This window comes from Berghia stephanieae, chromosome 1, assembly GCF_034508935.2.
Source record: "Berghia stephanieae isolate SIO BIC M18660-M18661 chromosome 1, UCSD_Bste_1.3, whole genome shotgun sequence".
NCBI lineage: Eukaryota > Metazoa > Mollusca > Gastropoda > Nudibranchia > Aeolidiidae > Berghia > Berghia stephanieae.
This window is the reverse complement of record NC_088360.1, coordinates 13348832-13370552: the sequence shown is the minus strand read 5'-3', so window position 1 is coordinate 13370552 and position 21721 is coordinate 13348832. Positions and strand designations below refer to the sequence as shown.

Here is a 21721-nt window from a genome sequence, read left to right as displayed (position 1 = left end):
TTTTTACCGTCAGTAAAGGCTTTCAACATTTCTTGCGTCCACGTAAGTGCTTGACGTTGTTTTTTGACTTTCAAAGCACTATATAGGGGTCGAAGTATTTCAGCTAGTCTCGGAATAAAACGATGGTAAAAATTCAACATCCCGGGGAACACTTGAAGTGACTTGATGGTTTTTGGTTGTGGAAATTGTTTAACAGCCTCAATTTTTGTCGCCATTGGGACAGATCCAGAATGCGAGATGTGATGGCCAAGGAAGTTAAGAGATCGCACACCGAAAAGACATTTCTCAAGACGGATAACGAGGCCTTGGTTTCTAAGTCTTTCGAATACGATTTTGAGATGTTCCATGTGTTCTGCCTCAGTTGAACTTGCAACCAGAATGTCGTCTAAATAACAAAATACGCAGTCTAAATCTTGTAAAATGGAGTCCATTAAACGTTGGAATGCTTGTGCTGCATTTTTTAATCCAAATGGCATTCTTAAGAACTCCCAAAGGCCGAAAGGGGTTATCATTGCCGTTTTTGGGACGTCTTCTGGAGCGACTGGAATTTGGTGGTATCCTCTGACAAGGTCGATCTTCGAGAAGATGATCTTACCGTCTAAGTTTGCTGTAAAATCATGAATGTGTGGGACAGGATATCGATCTGGTATAGTAGCATCGTTAAGTCGACGAAAATCTCCGCAGGGACGCATTGTGCCATCAGCCTTGGGGACCGTGTGTAATGGGGAAGCCCAAGGGCTCTTTGATTTTTGAATTATGCCCATTTTCTCCATTTCCAAAAATTCTTTTTTTGCACACAAGAGTTTTTCTGGAGCCAGGCGACGAGCACGTGCGAATACTGGGCGACCTTTGGTTGTGATGAAATGTTGCACGCCATGTTTCACAGTTGCCGTTGAAAATGTTGGTTGAAGTAGTTCTGGATAGTTATTCAATAATTTTCTGAATGTATTGCAGTTCGGCTCGAGTGGTGAGAGTTCGGCGTTTGCGCAAACTGAACTTACTGAACAAGGTACGTGCGAAAACGTTTCAGCGTCGATAAGGCGTCGACCACGAATATCCACAAGCAGATTATGATGACGTAGAAAATCTGCTCCAAGTAGGGGACGTTTGACATCAGCTTTGATAAGTCGTGCATTGAATGAACGCGATCCAATACGTATGTTAGTTTCGAAGCATCCGTATGTTTTTATTGTAGAACCATTAACAGCTTGTAATGCGAGATCAGAGGAACCCAAGCTTTTGTCTGGCGCAGAGGCGGGTGTGACAGATACTTGAGCTCCAGTATCTACTAAAAAACGTCGGTTTGAATTTTCATCGACGACGATGAGTTGGAGATTTTTTGATGTGGGCGCGTTGGCTGAGTAAGAATCCGGGTCGACAGCAGAATTTACTGTTGACCCGGCTTGGCGTTTCCCTGGTTCTTCTTGTTTTTCTTAAATGAATTGAAGAGTTTGCATGTTTGTGCACATCGACGGGCATTTGAACCAAACCGTTGATGGTACCAGCAGAGGGAATCTATTTCACTGGTCATGGTTGGTGTGTCAACTTCACAAGTAGTATGAGAAATTGAAAAGGAGTTAGAGTTTGAGTGAGCAGCGTAGAAAAAATTGTCAGCTTCTCTGGCAAGTGCCCTGTAATCATCCAGGTTGGACGAGTTTGCTAATGGAAGTCTGATGTTTGCTGGAAGTTGTCTTAAGAATAACTGTCTGAAGAGCAGACAGGGCTTGTGTTTGCCGAGGAGCACTAACATCCTGTCCATTAACTCAGATGGCTTTAAGTCGCCCAAACCATTCATGTTGAGTAGAGATTCCGCTCTCTCTGTTTCCGAAAGGCCGAACGCAGACAGCAGGAAGTTTTTCAGTATTTCATATTTACCTTCCTTGGGTGGTGATGATAGAATAGCAAGGGCTCTAGTTGCTGTGTCTGAGTCTAAGGCAGCCACTACATAGTAGTACTTTGTTTCATCGCTTGCTATATCGCGTAAGGCAAATTGTGCCTCGCTTTGTGCAAACCACGCTGAAGGACAAGTGGTCCAGAATGTGGGCAATTTCAATGCTACGGCGTCGATAGACATGTTTATTATTATTATGTTCTTGTGAAGAGTTGAACTGGTAAATAGTAATAATAATAATATATACCTATCTCTTAAGTTGTTTTAAGTCGGGGTCACCAATGTAGCATCTACTTTACTGGAAACAACAAACAATGAAAGCAATGTGTAGTGAATTTTATAAATTTAATGAGTTCTCTCGTGTTTACGTTTTTGTCTGATCTGGCGTGTAGAGTAGTCTTGCAGTCGGCAGTATGTGGTAAGTCTTCGTAGTTCGTAGGAAACGGAGATCGCCACAGTACATTCTGAGCACCCTGTCCACTGGTATGAACCTCTCACAGTCCCAGGTTCAATCCTCATCGGTGTCCGAATCCCAGATTCACTCCCCACTGCTGCCTGCTTCCCATAACTTTGTCGGGTTTTGGCGGGTTCAGATAAAAAGTAATTCCCCCTCTCCCTTGGTCTTGCTTTTTTACAAAATCCAGAGTCCCAGGTTCACTCCCCACAAGTGTACACTTCCCTGAATCACAGGATCACCCCCCACTGCTGCCTACTTCAATAACTTTGTCGGATATTGCCAGGTTTGTCGGGTTTTGAAAAAAAGTAATTGCTTTTATATGAAACTCCCTGAAACCCGCCGAAAACCAGATTCTCAGGTTCACTCCCTACTGGTGTACACTTCATGAATCTCAAGTTAACCCCCCAATGTTGCCTACTTCCCATAACTTTGTCAGATATTGCCGGGTTTCGTAAAAAGGTAATTCCTTTTATGCGAAACTTGCTGAAACCCGCCGAAAACCAGAGTCTCAGGTGCACTCCCCACAGGTGCACACTTCCAAGAAACTCAGGTTCACTCCCCACTGTTGCCTCACTTCCCATAACTTTGTTGGATATTGCCGGGTTTCGTAAAAAAAGCAATTGCTTTTATATGAAACTCTCTGAAACCCGCTGAAAACCAGAGTCTCAGGTTCACTCCCCACTGTTGCCTACTTCAATAACTTTGTCAGATATTGCCAGGTTTCGTCGGGTTTCGTAAAAAAGTAATTGCTTTTATGTGAAACTCGCTGAAACCCGCCGAAAACCATAGTCTCAGGTTCACTCCCCATTGGTGTACACTTCCCTTAGTCTCACGTTCACTCCCCATTATTTGCCTACTTTCCATAACTTTGCCCCATTTTGTTGGGATTTGGCGCATTTCGTAAACAAAAAGTTATTGCTTTTTTTCCCCTCCAAAACTCACCGAAAACCAGTCCCAGGTTCACTCCCCACTAGTGTACACTTCCCCGAATCTCAGGTTCACTCCCCACTGTTGCCTACTACCCATAACTTTCTCGGATATTGCCAGGTTTCGTCGGGTTTTATAAAAATGTAATTGCTTTTATATGAAATTATCTGAAGCCCGCCGAAAACCATAGTCTCAGGTTCACTCCCCACTGGTGTACACTTCACTGTCTCAGGTTCAGTCCCACGCTTTGCCTACTTTCCACAAGTTTGCCGCATATTGTCGGGTTTCGTAAAAAAGTACCCCCCCCCCCATTTTGTTACTGCTGTTTTAAAAACCCAGAGTCCCAGGTTCACTCCTCACTGGTGTACACTTCCCTGGTTCTCAGGTTCATCCCTTCCTCCCCCCCCCCCCCCCCCCCCTCCCTTACACACTCCACACACACACACACACACACCCTGCTGCCTAACTCCCATAACTTTGTCGGATATTGCCAGGTGTCGTCGGGTTTCGTAAAAAAGTAATTGCTTTTTATTACGAAACCCGCCGAAACCCAGTCCCAGGTTCACTCCCCACAGCTGCCCTCTTTGTCAGGTTTCGGAAAAAAACAACAACACCGTATTATAGTGCAAAACCACTATTCAGTGTCAGATACTGAATAGTACAAAACCACTATTCAGTATCAGATACTGAATAGTACAAAACCACTATTCAGTATCAGATACTGAATAGTGGAAAACGGGTGTGTCTTTTTACGGTGTGTCTTTTTTACGAAACCCGCCGAAACCCGCCGAAACCCTGCGAAACCCGCCGAAACCCTGCGAAACCCGCCGAAACCCGACGAAACCCGACGAATCCCGACAAAGTTATGGGAAGTAGGTGGCAGTGGGGAGTGAACCTAGAACTCAGGGAAGTGTACACCATTGGGGAGTGAACCTGGGACTGGGTTTCGGCGGGTTTCGTAAAAAAGAACTAGTGCTTTTTTACGAAACCCGCCGAAACCCGCCGAAACCCGGCGAAAACCCGACAATATACAGCAAAGTTATGGGAAGTAGACAACTGTGGGGAGTGAACCCGAGACTCAGGGAAGTGTACACCATTGGGGAGTGAACCTGAGACTAAGGTTATCGGCCGGTTTCGGCGGGTTTCGTAAAAAAGAATTAGTGCTTTATTACGAAACCGGCGAAACCCGCCGAAACCCGACAATATCCGGCAAAGTTATGGGAGTTTGGCAACAGTGGGGGGTGATCCTGGGAGTCAGGGCGGTGTACACCAGTGGGGAGTGAACCTGGGACTATGTAAAAAGGATATCAGTGGGAAATAAACCTGGGACTAAAGGGAGATGGATACCATTGAAAGTAGAAGCCGGATATGGGAGTTGAGTATCAGAGGAGAATGAACCTGACACTATAGGAGATGGGCGCCAGTGTGGAGTCAACCTGGGACTCATGGAAGTGCACACCAATTTGGAGTTAACCTTGGACTGTGGGAGATGGATAACTGTGGGTATCCGGCCGAACTATAGGAGTTGGGTACCAGAGGAGAATGAACCTGACACTATAGAATGTGGGGAGTGAACCTGGGATTCAGGGAATTGCACACCAGTGGAGAGTTAACCTGTGAATATCTAAAAAAAGGATATCAGTGGGAAATAAACCTGGGACTAAAGGGAGTTGGATACCATTGAAAGTTAAAGCCGGATATGAAAGTTTGGTACCAGAGGATAATGAACCTGACACTATAGGAGGTGGGCGCCAGTGGGGAGTGAACCTGGGACTATGCAAACAGGATATCAGTGGGAAATAAATATTCATCTCCCTTTAGTCCCAGGTTTATTTCCCACTGATGTCCTGTTTCATAGTCCCAGGTTCACTCCCCACTGGCGCCCACCTCCTATAGTGTCAGGTTCATTCTCCTCTGGTACCAAACTCTCATACCAAGCTTCAAATTTTAATGGTATCCATCTCCCTTTAATCCCAGGTTTATTTCCCACTGATATCCTTTTTACATATTCTCAGGTTAAATCCCCACTGGTGTGCAATTCCCTGAATCCCAGGTTCACTCCCCACTGGCGCCCACCTTCTATAGTGTCAGGTTCATTCTCCTCTGGCACCCAACTCCTAAAGTTCGGCTCGGATACCCACAGTTATCCATCTCCCACAGTCCAAGGTTAACTCCCAATTGGTGTGCACTTCCCTGAGTCCCAGGTTCACTCCACACTGGCGCCCACCGCCTATAGTGTCAGGTGCATTTTCCTCTGGTACCAAGCTCTCATATCCGGCTTCAACTTTCAATGGTATCCATCTGCCTTTAGTCCCAGGTTTATTTCCCACTGACATCCTGTTTACATAGTCCCAGGTTCACTCTCCACTGGCGCCCACCTCCTATAGTGTCAGGTTCATTCTCCTCTGGTACCAAACTCTCATACCAAGCTTCAAAATTTAATTGTATCCATCTCCCTTTAGTCCCAGGTTTATTTCCCACTGATATCCTTTTTACATATTCTCAGGTTAAATCCCCACTGGTGTGCAATTCCCTGAATCCCAGGTTCACTCCCCACTGGCGCCCACATTCTATAGTGTCAGGTTCATTCTCCTCTGGTACTCAACTCCCATATCCGGCTTCAACTTTCAATGGTATCCATCTCCCTTTAGTCCCAGGTTTATTTCCCACTGATATCCTTTTTACACAGTCCCAGGTTAACTCCCCACTGGTGTGCAATTCCCTTACTCCCAGGATCACCCCCCACTGTTGCCAAACTCCCATAACTTTGCCGGATATTGTCGGGTTTCGGCGGGTTTCGTAATAAAGCACTAATTCTTTTTTACGAAACCCGCCGAAACCGGCCAATATCCTTAGTCTCAGGTTCACTCCCGACTGGTGTACACTTCCCTGAGTCTCGGGTTCACTCCCCACAGTTGTCTACTTCCCATAACTTTGCTGAATATTGTCGGGTTTCGCCGGGTTTCGGCGGGTTTCGGCGGGTTTCGTAAAAAAGCACTGGTTCTTTTTTACGAAACCCGCCGAAATCCAGTCCCAGGTTTCACTCACTCCAATGGTGTACACTTGCCTGATGTTCTAGGTTAACTCCCACAGCACCTACATTCCCATAATTTGTCGGGATTCTGTCGGGTTTCGTCCGGTGTTCGGGCGGGTTTCGTAAAAAAGACACACCCGGGTGGAAAACCGCTATTTCTAGTATTTCTCATACTGAATAGTGCAAAACACATCCATTTTCACTATCAAGATTACTGAATGTAGGTGAATTTTTAATTCAGAAAAGTGAGTGGAGCAGGCACCTATGTTGGTAACAACAAGATATGAAGTGAGTAGAAAAGTGCCAGAAGACAATAGAGAATAAAAAATTTTTTCGCGGCGGTGGTGGGGTTTGAACCTGCGACCTTATTGGTACGACAACTCCGCCTGGCAGGTGAGAGCGGGGCTCTACCGTGTGAGCTATCCACGAACACAAAAATATTCGTTTCAAACCAAAGTCATTTCTAGATCCCTCTCTCACCCACTTCTTGAGATCGCCGATTCGTTCACCACCATCGCGAAGTAATTTTGACCAGCAGTTAAGTTTAATAGCCAATATTCTCATCACAAACATATAACATAGAAACGATTGAGACATTGAGTATGCTCCGGTGTATGGGGTGAATTTTTAATTCAGAAAAGTGAGTGGAGCAGGCACCTATGTTGGTAACAACAAGATATGAAGTGAGTAGAAAAGTGCCAGAAGACAATAGAGAATAAAAAATTTTTTCGCGGCGGTGGTGGGGTTTGAACCTGCGACCTTATTGGTACGACAACTCCGCCTGGCAGGTGAGAGCGGGGCTCTACCGTGTGAGCTATCCACGAACACAAAAATATTCGTTTCAAACCCAAAGTCATTTCTAGATCCCTCTCTCACCCACTTCTTGAGATCGCCGATTCGTTCACCACCATCGCGAAGTAATTTTGACCAGCAGTTAAGTTTAATAGCCAATATTCTCATCACAAACATATAACATAGAAACGATTGAGACATTGAGTATGCTCCGGTGTATGGGGTGAATTTTTAATTCAGAAAAGTGAGTGGAGCAGGCACCTATGTTGGTAACAACAAGATATGAAGTGAGTAGAAAAGTGCCAGAAGACAATAGAGAATAAAAAATTTTTTCGCGGCGGTGGTGGGGTTTGAACCTGCGACCTTATTGGTACGACAACTCCGCCTGGCAGGTGAGAGCGGGGCTCTACCGTGTGAGCTATCCACGAACACAAAAATATTCGTTTCAAACCCAAAGTCATTTCTAGATCCCTCTCTCACCCACTTCTTGAGATCGCCGATTCGTTCACCACCATCGCGAAGTAATTTTGACCAGCAGTTAAGTTTAATAGCCAATATTCTCATCACAAACATATAACATAGAAACGATTGAGACATTGAGTATGCTCCGGTGTATGGGGTGAATTTTTAATTCAGAAAAGTGAGTGGAGCAGGCACCTATGTTGGTAACAACAAGATATGAAGTGAGTAGAAAAGTGCCAGAAGACAATAGAGAATAAAAAATTTTTTATTCTCTATTGTCTTCTGGCACTTTTCTACTCACTTCATATCTTGTTGTTACCAACATAGGTGCCTGCTCCACTCACTTTTCTGAATTAAAAATTCACCCCATACACCGGAGCATACTCAATGTCTCAATCGTTTCTATGTTATATGTTTGTGATGAGAATATTGGCTATTAAACTTAACTGCTGGTCAAAATTACTTCGCGATGGTGGTGAACGAATCGGCGATCTCAAGAAGTGGGTGAGAGAGGGATCTAGAAATGACTTTGGGTTTGAAACGAATATTTTTGTGTTCGTGGATAGCTCACACGGTAGAGCCCCGCTCTCACCTGCCAGGCGGAGTTGTCGTACCAATAAGGTCGCAGGTTCAAACCCCACCACCGCCGCGAAAAAATTTTTTATTCTCTATTGTCTTCTGGCACTTTTCTACTCACTTCATATCTTGTTGTTACCAACATAGGTGCCTGCTCCACTCACTTTTCTGAATTAAAAATTCACCCCATACACCGGAGCATACTCAATGTCTCAATCGTTTCTATGTTATATGTTTGTGATGAGAATATTGGCTATTAAACTTAACTGCTGGTCAAAATTACTTCGCGATGGTGGTGAACGAATCGGCGATCTCAAGAAGTGGGTGAGAGAGGGATCTAGAAATGACTTTGGGTTTGAAACGAATATTTTTGTGTTCGTGGATAGCTCACACGGTAGAGCCCCGCTCTCACCTGCCAGGCGGAGTTGTCGTACCAATAAGGTCGCAGGTTCAAACCCCACCACCGCCGCGAAAAAATTTTTTATTCTCTATTGTCTTCTGGCACTTTTCTACTCACTTCATATCATACTGAATAGTGCTAGCCTTACTAAAAATATAACATTTTATACGGATAGAACTGCAATATACAATGAATTATCTGGAAGTCAAAAAGTGACCACTTCATCTCATCACATCTATTATTACGTTGATTTTGACGGACTTTGGTAATTCTTCACTCTTTTCAAGTCACAGAATACTCAGTTTACAAGGTAAGCATACGAAATGCACATTTTAATTCATTTCTTATTTTTATAACTAAACATGCTTTGGGGTTGTGTGTTTGTTGATTGTGCATCAGCTGACGACACATTTGTCGCTACCGCGAATTACTTAACTTTATTACTTTATTTTGTGAAAAATAACAATAACAGGGCTTAAAAAAAAATTAAATACTAATTCCCCCCCTCCCCCCCCCCCCAAATATTTTAAATCAGCCTTCCATGTCAGGCGATTAAAACCAGGTGTTTCAATGTTCGATCCCCAGTCAAAAGGTTGCTAATTTTATCAAGATCAAGAGGTTTCGAGTACTCACGACATTCCAGGCTCAGGGTCCTTTAAAAAAATACTTTTCATTCAGTTATTGTTATTATCTTTATTATGGCCGACACAGCATGCATCGTCCATACTTTTTCAAAACTTTTTTTTTTTTGGGGGGGGGGGGGGGGCTGTTTTTTTATATCGGAAAATTGGGTTTTGTATGTTATGTTCATGGAGAGAGAGAGAGAGAGAGAGAGAGAGAGAGTAATATTTTATAATGATAAGATCTCTGTAGTGGTAGTATTATTCGTAGTTTTGAAATGCCTATGATGATGACAATGTGAGATAATTATATTAGTGTGATTATTTTTATTATATTTTTAAAAATTACGTACGGCTATGTCGTAGTGGTATGACACTCGCTTTTGGACCGGAAGGTCCTGGGCTCGAGCCTCGCTCGGCGCATAGTTGAGCCCTTGGAAAAGGCACTTTGCTCACTTTCTCTCACCGGACTCAGTTGTAAAATGTGTACTTGGCCGTTAACTGCGTTGTCTCTGTCCGAAGAAATTGTAATATCGCCTAACAGACGTTATGTCCCGTTCAACATGCGAAGTGTTGCTGTTATAAACTTTAGCATTGGCATGTATGTGCCTATTTTGCTGTAGTGAATTAAATTTAATTTTTTGTTTTCATCGACAGCTAACATGAAAGAACACTGTTGACGTTACTGGTGTCCTGACAATCCATAAAGATGCTGGCTCAAGGGCTATTCTGGCAAGGTGTGTTGAGGCAAACCTTTGCCTGTGGCAAAACTCATCAATCAGCAAACCATCATCTGGGCCAGCAGACCAGAGTGTCTGCATGCACTTTTTGACAATGGTTAGTAATGTTTTCAAATCTCCATTGCGCCTTTACATTTTTTATTGGTGATCAATAAAATAAATGCTCATTTTTCTAAATGAAAATGGCAAAGCATCATTTGAATTGAATTACTACTGAATGTATTAACTTAACGACAGACTATAGTTTGTTGCCAAGAGTTTTGTTCTATGGATGTAAAACCAATGAAATTTCAAGTGTGTTGGTGTGAATAATGATCATTTTTTAAAAATCGCTATGTCTTTAACAAATGCATTTTATGACAATAATGCCATTTCCAAAAATTGCTAATGAAATGTGTCTCTTTTTTATTTCAATTTTTCCATCCAGAGCAGGATCAACCCTCTTTGTGGAACTACAAAAAAAGTGGTGGCAAACAAGTAGTGTTGACTTTTTCTGTATTGAGGCGAAAGAGATTTTTATTCCAAGGGTTTGGGAAAGCAAATTGCTTTTTATTCAGAGCTAGTGCACTATTTAACTGTTTTATTGTCTAAAATAGAATTGATTTTGCAGTTCAACTTGACTAGATATCTAATTTTATACGACTTGTTTCTCAAGTAGAATAAAAAAATGAAAAATGAGGATAGCGTGCCATATCATATTTTGAAAAAATCATTTAATATATCTAGAAATCATCTGTATAACCTATTGTATACAGTAAATAATTAGGTTTTGTGATTATAATGATGAATTCATAAGGTATGACATCATATTTGACCACAAAATTATTTTATCTCTGGGCGTAAAAAAATCAATTTTACAGCATTTTTTTTTTATCTAAGGGGTATGGGTTAGTGAACCGATTATAAATTTTTTTAGACTTAGATCAATCTAGAAATATTTTCGTTTTCTTGTCCTATTATGGTCATATTTTGAAAGTTTGATGGATCATTTCTTTTAGTTGTCTGCAAAATCAGCCTTTTAACTTTATGTCAAATTATAGAAAAAGCTTGCGCTTTCTCAAATGTCTGTTTTATGGCATTTGTCTGATTTTCTAGCAATCCTACCTCAATCATTTTCCTTTAAATTATCTTCAAATTTATTCAGAATCTTTTCTCTATGATGTGTTTTACATCATGATGTGCAGGTGGTTGGATGGGAGCATCACCCTTGAATCATATACCTATGATGTTCGCATGGGTGTACGATCCGATAGTGATGTCGTTTCTTCTTCTCTTTACTAGCCTATCCTGCTTCTTTGGTTTGTGATTGTATTTTTGACAGGGGATATTTTTTTTCCTGTAAATCCTCTGCCTGTTTGTTCTTGGTTATTTATAATTTAGCTTATGATATCTTTAGGTTATGATTTTGATTGACATTTGTACTATTTTTGTTAGATTGCTTGTTTTTTTGTTTCAGCGGTCTCTCATATAACCTCAATTGTGTTGGAAGAGACCTAAAGCAACAAACAAACAAAAAAAAAAACATCATGATGTAAGTGTTTGGGGGTAAATTAAAATTTAGCAATTTTATAAATTTTAAAATTCATTTGTTCCTGTCGATCCGCGCTAAATTTTCAGTTGAAATCAAATAAAAATTCTAAAAAATTATTCCAAGAGTTTTCATGATATAGCTATTTATGAAAGAAACATTGTGTTTAAATTTGAAAGAAATTTATATGCTAGTTTTTGGTGCATCTATGTTAGAAATTTTAGGGTTTTACATCTAATTTTAGCTTATGTTGCCCCTTAAAAAAGTTGTTTTTTTTAATTCAGTTATTTTTGGTGTTTAGCATCAAATTATACATTACATTATTCGTTCATGAGATATAATTAAAGAATTTTAGAACTATAAAGCATATTTGACCACTAAAGTAATTTTTTGGTGAATAACAGCAGATATTAAATTATTTCGCAATTTTTTTTCTTAGAGGTATGGGTTAGCGAATCGTTTATAATTTTTTTCAGAATTTGATCAATTTATAAAATATTACTGTTTTCTTGTTCCATATTGGTTATACTTGATGAATGTTGGCCTTAGTCTGCATAATTAGCTTTATTATCAAATTAAAGACAAATTTTTCATTTTCTCAAAATTTCATTGTGCGTCATTCTCTGATTTTCTAACATTCACATCTGGATTGTTTCCCATCAGATTGTCTTCAAATTTGGTCAGAATTTTTCTTATGATGTGTTTTGCATCATGATGGTTGGGTTTTGGGCTAAACAAAAATTTAGCAGTTTTATGAATTTTTAAATCAATTTTTTTTTCCTGTCATGTCAGTCACACCAAATTTTCACTAAGAAATCGAAAAAAAATTCTGAAAAATTTATTTTCAAGACTATTGCTAAACCTATCCATCTTGTTGTAAGAAACATTTTGTGTAAATTTGAAAGAGATCTGTTCGTTGTTTTTTTCTGCATCACTGTAAGAATTTTTGGGGTCTAATTTGAGCTTATATTGTCCCCCCTGGTGGTAGGGATTTGGTGGCTAATAGTATTAGCGCTGGTGTTAGGGACTCAGTAATAGCCATGTGGTAGGAACTCGGCGAGTAAAAGTGCTGGTGATAGGGATTCAACGAGTAAAAGCGCTGGTGGTAGGGACTCAGTGAGTAAAAGCGCTGGTCGTAGGGACTCGATGAGTAAAAGCTCTATGACTCGCTGAGTAATAGCGCTGGTGGTAGGGACTCGGTGAGTAATAACGCTGGTCGTAGGTGCTCAGTGAGTAAAAGCTCTATGACTTTGTAATAGCGCTGGTGGTAGGGACTCGGTGAGTAAAAGCGCTGGTGGAAGGGGCTCAGTGAGTAATAGCGCTGGTCGTAGGGACTCAGTGAGTAAAAGCTCTATGACTCAGTGAGTAAAAGCGCTGGTGGTAGGGACTCGGTGAGTTATAGCGCTGGTGGTAAGGACTCGGTGAGTAAAAGCGCTGGTGGTAGGGACTCGAAGAGTAAAAGCGCTGGGTAGGGACTCGGTGAGTAAAAGCTCTATAACTCAGTAATAGCACTGGTGGTAGGGACAGTGTCAGTGAGTAAAAGCGCTGGTGGTAGGGACTCGGTGAGTTATAGCACTGGTGGTAGGGACTCAGTGAGTAAAAGCTCTATAACTCGGTAATAGCACTGGTGGTAGGGACAGTGACAGTGAGTAAAAGCGCTGGTGGTAGGGACTCGGAAGATTAAAAGCACTGGTGGTAGGGACTCAGTGAGTAAAAGCTCTATGACTCAGTGAGTAAAAGCGCTGGTGGAAGGGACTCGAAGAGTAAAAGCGCTGGGTAGGGACTCTGTGAGTTATAGCGCTGGTGGTAGGGACTCGGCGAGTAAAAGCGCTGGTGGTAGGGACTCGAAGAGTAAAAGCGTTGGGTAGGGACTCGGTGAATTATAGCGCTGGTGGTAGGGACTCGGTGAGTAAAAGCTCTATGACTCAATGAGTAAAAGCGCTGGTCGTAGGGACTTGGTGAGTTATAGCGCTGGTGGTAGGGACTCGGTGAGTAAAAGCTCTATGACTCGAGTAAAAGCGCTGGTGGTAGGGACTCGGTGAGTAAAAGTAGGTACGGAAAACCCAAATTTAGATTATATAATTGTTGTCTTTAAGTTGCATTCAACAGGTAGAACTTTTTTTCCTGATTAAAATGGTATAAAAATTATTAAAATTGGTTAAAAATTAAAAAAGATATGTTATTTCGAAATTTGTAGAAAATCGCCAAAATTTGTCCTTCTTTGAAGGCAACCTTTTGTCCGTTTTCAAAATGCCGTATTTTCATAAATATTCAAACCAGACCTCTGTAACTTTCTAACAATACACATCTTTTTATAAACAATATGTGTATTTTTTTTCTGAGCTCAACTCTAAGTAAAATAGAAATAATTTGCCCCTAAAGTAGCTGACAAAGCCAAAATTGTCAATTTCAACGCAAAGTTACGAAATATCAGCGATTGTGCCCCTTGCCTGAGCCGGCATATGAGTGAAGTGAATACGGCAAATGTTGTAGTTGTAGTTTCGTTTTCAGTTGGCTGGTGAACGCAAAGCTATTAATCTTGCTTTCGTATACATCATTTTAAAGCTGAGATTTTAAACTTTCTTTTGACACCAGAATCGTCCAAATTTTCAAATTTTTCTCAATTTTTTTATCAATTTAAAGTTTTTAACTTGAAACTTCAACCTTTGAAAAAAATCATAAAAATGCGAATCTGGTATCGAATGAAAGCTTGTTCAATTTTCTTTCGGATGCAGCCATTGACGTTACTATTAATAGCGCTGACGCGACCAGCCGAGCGGAGAGAAAAGACAACCGTCAGTTACGGTGATCGAGTAGCGGAGCGCCGGTTCCAAAATCGAAGTTTACTCCTCTTTTCAACTCAAAGCCATGAAATAACGGCAAATCATATGAAAAAAGCATGAACGTTTTTTTAAAGATGAAGATTTGAGATTTAATTTGATACCAAAAACGTTTTATTTGACGGACTGAAAATGAGAAAAAGAGAGAGACGATTTGAGTTAAAATTCTCGGTTTGCCAATAAAGCCATGACTCGATAAGAGGGTTTGCCATACCTAGTAAAAGCGCTGGTGGTAGGGACTCGGTGAGTTATAGCACTGGTGGTAGGGACTCGGTGAGTAAAAGCTCTATGACTCAGTGAGTAAAAGCGCTGGTGGTAGGGACTCGGTGAGTAAAAGCTCTATGACTCAATGAGTAAAAGCGCTGCTGGTAGGGACTGTTTGTTTGTTTGTTTTTGAGGGTTTTACGGCGCTTGCAACACATCAAGGTCATATCAGCGCCAGTAAAAAGGAAGAAATGGGATAGTAAAAAGTTATAGAATTCAATTAAAGCACCCAAGAAAAGGTAAGACAGGGGAATTTGTTCAAATGGGAAACAGATGTAGATACCAAGAGCACACCATCAAAGTACTTAGTTTAAGATCATCTAAAAGTCTCATCCAGACACAAGCACAGGTCCCGACTAAGAGGAATACACTCAAATGTTAACAAATCAAATATAATATGTAAATAAAACATAATACAGTACATAACAGAGAGATGATTTCCAATGAAAAAAATATCATCTCCCAAAACTAACTATACATTCGACTGCTTCCCTCTCAGCCAGGACCAGGACAAAACCAAGTAATCTCATTCCAAGACAAAGACAGAAAGCATGTTGGAAAACAGATATAAGGGGATAGAAGACACAGTATGAACCCCCTGCCCACTATGGGAGGTCAGGAACCCCGCCTAGGTGGTAGGGACTGGGTGAGTAATAGCGCTGGTGGTAGGGACTCAGTGAGTAAAAGCGCTGGTAGGAATTCAGTGGTGTCACTGATTTTATGACATTAGAATATAAAGAGATTTACAACTACAATCGGACTAATGATTTTACAAAAGGTCCCCACAAAAGTATCTCTTTAAATTATTAAACAAGTCTGTTGATTAAATTAAATTATAATTTTATTTTAAAAGATCAAGAAAATGTCAAAATATAAATGAAAGTTTTGACAACCAAAATGTACCTATTCCGTAACATATAAAGACACACAAACAAATCTTGTCTTCTTGCTCCTCTGTAATCTTGACACAGCATTGCTCTGATGTGTATCATGAACACTACTTCACTCTATACCGATCACGACCCAACAAGTATTGAGAACAACCATGCTTCTCAAATTTGTTTTACATACAGGACTTTGCACTATCCTTTTGAATCTGGATAGAGACTTGACCGACTCAATTGTTAACGGGCACCTTTTTACTATCACACTCTTTTATTGGGATGTGATATTACGACTTATAATGTCCCTTTTTATTTCGTCACTGACCGACCACCTTTGAAATTTTGATATTCTACAACACAGTGTTTGGTCTCCTGTGTTATATTTGTTTTATTCTGTACCGACCTGTATAACACAGTTTCGGCCTTCTCTGTGTTATATTTTTATTGGGACATATAGGAACAGATTTGCCTTCTCTGTACTATGAATTGGTCACCCGTTCACGGACTGACACAGTACAGTAGCCTGCACTATGCCTTGCTATCTTCCGGCCCCAAACGTACTTCACACAATCAACCCTGCATTATGTGTAAGGATAGCTAGTGACGTTTGGCGACTGAGAGACGTTGTCATTACAAGATAGCATAGCAACAGGTTTGAAAAATACCAACTTGTGGTTGCCTAAAGCTAATATCCCATTGAGACTTAAGCTCGTTCTACAGTAACGTGACAGCCCCCACCCACGTTAAAAATTTACTTTTTTGGTGGTTTATTACATGAAAATAAATTTTACGAATGGACAATGAGTAAAGGTATTAAGGGAATTCTGTATGAAATTTCCTGTGTAGAGTCACATTTGAAAAATTTCGCAGTCTAACTGTCTCTGTTGTGTCAAGGGCATCTTTATGGTCGCATGTCTCTGTTATCTGGAGTCCCTGTCTGGTCAGTCTGTGCGTCCATAACGTCTGTGGTCTCTCTGTCTGGTCAGTTTGTGTGTCCATAACGTCTGCGGTCTCTGTCTGGTCAGTCTGTGTGTCCATAACTTCTGTGGTCTCTGTCTGGGCAGAGTGTGTATTTATAATGTCTGTGGTCTCTGGTCAGTACGTGCATTTACAATGTCTGGTGTCTCTGAAAAGTCAGAAAGAGGGTTAGAATGGGGATTTGTCTGTATTAAGTCAGTCATGTCGACAATGTCAGTCTTTATCTTCAGAGACAAGAGTCAAAAATTGTTCCAACTGGGAGATTCTTTGCAGAAACTGATGTTCTACCATAACTTGAAACAAGCTATTGATCCTGTTTGTCACTGAAGATACAATTCGATACAGTCCTTCCTGTGTATTTGTCACACGTCATACTGGTACAATGTCAGTTTCAGGTTGGTCATGGATTTCCAGTCTTTCGCCCGTCATGACCCTCATCATCTATGCACATAATATTCACAAGTGGATACAAATATCGATTTACTTTGTATGTTACATCCATAACAAACACATCACAAAAAAACACTCAAATCACGCCTCATTCTTCCCGTTACTTAAAACAAATACTAAAAACCACCATCCTCATTCACACTGAACTTTGTTACACCTCCTTCCTCCTCTATCTCTCTCAGTAATTCCTGTACCGTCTCACCGTCCGTCCTGTCAATATCAGTCTTGAACAATCTCCGCTGCAAATCTTCGACATCTTTAGGCAATACATTTTATCCTTGGCTTGATTGAATGTATTGCCTAAGTTGGGTTGTGGACACCTTTGTTTTAGCCATAGCCTTCACTGTCTCATTCACGAGGGGCAGGCGATTCTCCGGATAAAGTGAGGATGGCTAAATGTAAAAAGAAAAAAGATTAAAAGTACAAAATTGTATGCAATAGCATTCAATTCAGACCTGCCAGCTAACAAAACAAAAAAAAGCATTTTATTTTTTATTGACAATTTAAAGACAAAAATCTGCATATAAACCCATAATGCACGAGTTGTGTTTGTCACTCTAAAATACTTGAATGAACTAAAATGCAACAGGCGCTCATCAAATTCAAGGGTTAAATGAATGACTGCAGAATTCCCAAAAAATGTCGCTTCATTGTCTTTGTAACATTTTCATGGCATACAAAAACGCAATAGAGTGGTCACCATTTATAATTAGTCCTCAGAAATCAAGCACTTATAACTGCACCGTACTCATAGTCAAAGTCAAATTTTATTTTAAAAAGTCTATGGACAACCATCAAATCTTAAAATTCCTTATCTGGAACAAAAAATAAACAAAGACAAAAAAAAAAAGACCCAAAAAAATACCACCACCTAGATCTGCTTATATTGTCTTACAGGACTTAATAGCGCTTACAACATTATAAAAAGGATGATGATATGGTGACTGATTCAATAGGGAACAGTAGATTTCACGAGCACCTCAAAGATGTACCAATTTTGACATTACCTCAAAGTCTCACCGAGACAGATTATAGAGCAATTGAAAATAAATCTTAATAAGACATTCAATAATAATACTAATCCAGCGCAATCAGATTTTTTGAACAAATCAAGTCTTTCACTTTTTAAAACTGTTCTGGTAATAGTTGAACTATTGTCTTGCTGTATTACATCGTGCAGCCCGCCCACTGAAGACTGTAAATGAGCTGCAGATAGGCACACATTGCCTCTTCCTCTGGATGTTTTAAAATTCAGAATCAGTTTGATTGCTTTATTAAAATTGTCTTGGCAATCAAGATAGAAAAGCTGATGGTGATAATTTACTTCCGAGTTATTCTGAAATATTATAACCTTGTGCATATAATATTTTCATTTTTTTTTAAATATGTAAAAGTAAAAAAACACCTCCTGCCCCCGTCCAAAAACAACCTCCTACCTCTGGTTAGGGCGAACTCCTTTGCTTGAAGTCAATTGCTTTTTGCCCTGCTTGCATTCATAGACACAAAAGTCATAAATTAGCCAACTTTCCTCAGGGTGATATGATGGAAGCTGAAAAACACGGAATAATATAAAAGATCATAACATAAATACCTAAATATTAAGTTTAAAAATTGCAATATTTTCTCCAACTGAGACAAAGGTGTTACAGTTCAGTACGTTAGAAGAATAAGAAAGTAAGTCGAGAGTTTTCTCGAAGAACTTAAATTTGTGACGTGGTACTCAAATCAGGGACTAGGTCAAAAGCTGAATGGAATGGCACAAATGGAAAGCCAAAGGCATGTTGTTTTCAATATTTAAAGTCAATAAAAATTCAAATTCTGTGCATTCTAATATTAGGCAAACAACTACAGACCACACTAAATTGAATTGTATTAAGTAAAAGGATCTTGTCACATTCAATCAAGCTGTCGAAAAATTACTTCATTATAAATTGAAGCTCAGATCGCATGTTTGAAGCCGTATTATGAAAATTCATGTATCTGTGTATAAGCCAAGTTTCATCAAAATCACAGTGGCAACGAGTGTCTAATATTTGCCACCAGATACACTCGTAAAATTTGAGTGTAGGCCTATTTAGCAAAATCATATATTAGGAATGGTTTATACTACATCATAAAGTAGCGCATGCCCGTCATCATCCTGCATCTTTTATATATATATATATAAATATTAAAAAAAGAATTGAGCTTTCATAAGCCGCAATATCCACCAAACATGCTCAAAGCACTTTACAAAGGATCCATGACTAGCAGCAACACGTAACAAGTAGAACGTTTCTTCTGACAGACAACGCTCTTAGCGGATAGGAAATCATACACATGAGTACAGTGAGAGAATGTGAGTCCTTGACGAGGCTCGACCCCAGGACCTTCCAATCCGGAAGTGAGTGCCACACAGCCGCATATATCTTGGCTGTTCTTGAGAATTTGCCAAAGACCTACAAACTAATTAGTAAAAAGAGGGGAGATGGGCAGAAATAGACAGACAGATACACACTCAGAGAGAGAGAGAGAGAGAGAGAGAGAATAATATCAGTTGCCTGTGGTGTCAGTCCGTTTAGGAGTGAGGTGGCGGAAGAAGTAGTCTAGCACTAGTACTTGGGTAGTAGTAGTAAGTAGTAAATAGGGGAGGTCTTCTGCACGTTCCTTGAGCTAAGGAAAGTATTCCTTCAACTAACCTTAAAATAAAAAATAAAACCTTGTACATTTCCAACACTTGGACCTGCACTATGACCTATAACTAAAACTAACAGACAAAAAAAACCCCGCTAAGACTCCTCTCCAGTACCTTTCAATATTTCAAATTGAATTATAATGGCTGCGGAAAACTAAAACAATGGTCATATAAGGAAATTTACAAATCAATCAAGTTGTTCTACAGGTTTTAAAATGGAAATATGAAGTAACAAGATATCACTCTAATATAGTGACACCTAACTAACACTAGACATCACACCAGCAGCAATGATGAGTGGAGTAATTTTACTTTTTTCACTAGCAACCAAGTTGCCACATTGGATTTTCTTTCTTTACTTTTTTTTTTAGTGTTCTGCTAATGTGCAATCTACATTTAAAATAAAAAGTGGCATCTTTCATTTCTTCTAATTCTTAACAGACACGATTATGTCCACTTCACATCTCAACAACAGGGACAATTTTTTTCACTTCTTGAGGCAGTTTTTTCTTCTTTTAAATTTCATTTTTTTTAAAGCTTCTTTATTGATTTGTTTATAAGTTCTATTGTTCTTCTTTTTATTATAATTTCATTGTCAATATCATTTTCATCAGCATACTTTTACAGTACTTTTACCATGTTATTCTTACGCTCTTACAGTTACAGTACAGCAGAGCGATACCTAACGCAGGCCTTTAAAGTGCTACTAAATTTGAAAAATTAAAATAAAACGTTTGACAAAAGATCCACAGTTCAAAAGCTAAAACAATTATAAAGTGAAACTACCTCGAGGCTCGAGGAACATCGGGGTAAAGTCTCCCGCCCATACTGGGCACTGTGGGACTGGAAGTCTAGAGAGCTGCGCCGGTGGAACCCGTAATTTAGTTTCTTAAACGGTTCCGATCATTCAGGAGAGGCGTAGTACCTATCTAGTTGTAGTTATTAGTAGAAGAAGAAGAAGGAGCATGTTCAGGTTCAAGTTCAACCCTCTTAGTAGGCACTTGCAAGAATTTTTCAAAATAGTGGCTATGGGTATTAATTTAGCGTAGAAAAATAAAGGGGAGTGAAACATAAATTAGAGTGAAAAATTATCGCTCTGTCTCAACTGGTTAAAAAGTTATGACCGTTTATGTGGTGGAAAATCTCTATATATAGCTTAATAGGAAAAAATGTGACCAAAGCACAGCATCCCAATGGATAATCACAGCTTCAAATACAACTTTGAAATTTTTACATGTGGTAAATCAACATCTCTGTAATACATTGCAAACAGAAAATGAATTATTTATTGAGAAAGAAAAGTATAGTTTAGAGCTGAGACAGCTGAAATCAAGGAAAAATAGATCACGACATACAAATGAATGACCTATTGGAATTTTGGAAAAGTCAATAATAAAATATTTATTCACATGAAGATAGACCAAATACACCACTGAATCGGCGTCATTTAGTTGTTCACTTTGAACTTTTCAAAATGAAAATAGACCTCATAAAAGCAAAGATATGAACTGACAAATGTTTGAGGTGGTGTACTCTTCTTAGTCTTAGTTGATAGAGTTAGAGTGAGAATGACGAGAAATGAGTTGCCACTTAATTAAGGAAAAAAAATTGTCGTATCTAGTTTACTTACCTTCTTTGTTGACTTTTTAATAAAAAGTACATTATTCTCATTTTCGAATGTTTTCAAATTGGAGAAAAGATGAGAATGTCTCGTTTACCGAGAGGGCCATTTTTTTTGCTTCACATTTCTCAAAGAAAGACCGCGAAAAGTGGAGGCTGGTCGGCTGGTCCTTGAAAGCTCACAAATGCAACTTTAAACGCATAAGAGTGCTGGGAGTAGGTAGCTACAAAGAGGTAAAGGAGCGGTGGTTTGCAACTTTAAACACATAAGAGTTCTGGGAGTACAAATAGTGAAAAGCGGTAGTTTTCGCTATTTGTAGTGGTAGTACAAATAACCACTTCGTTAAAAAATATAGCATTGTGGAGAACATTGTGCTTATTTGAGTCAATAAAAAAATTGATACGGCGCACAACTCTACTGAAAGATTTGAAAATTAGAAATGTATTTTTTACAGATAGATAAACAGATAACTTGATTTCCTTTTATAATTTAAAGTCAGTTTGAAAGTTCGTTGAGTCAAACAGATAATATCATAAAATATGTACCGACGACACTTGGCTCCCAAAATCAACAAATTTTGACA

The 21721-nt window shown here is 39.7% G+C and overlaps 2 long non-coding RNA genes across 2 annotated transcripts; one reads left to right on the top strand and one right to left on the bottom strand.

Annotated features, from left to right (window-relative positions):
- The first annotated feature begins 8716 nt into the window (after positions 1 to 8716).
- On the top strand, positions 8717 to 11926 carry LOC144968308 (uncharacterized). Its single transcript, XR_013644564.1, has 3 exons — positions 8717 to 8849; positions 9817 to 9996; positions 10327 to 11926. It is a non-coding gene; the product is annotated as an uncharacterized LOC144968308 (long non-coding RNA).
- Positions 11927 to 15354: 3428 nt separating this feature from the next.
- On the bottom strand, positions 15355 to 21482 carry LOC144968304 (uncharacterized). Its single transcript, XR_013644563.1, has 2 exons — positions 21148 to 21482; positions 15355 to 18392 (listed from the first exon to the last, which is right to left on the bottom strand). It is a non-coding gene; the product is annotated as an uncharacterized LOC144968304 (long non-coding RNA).
- Between the last annotated feature and the right edge of the window lie 239 nt (positions 21483 to 21721).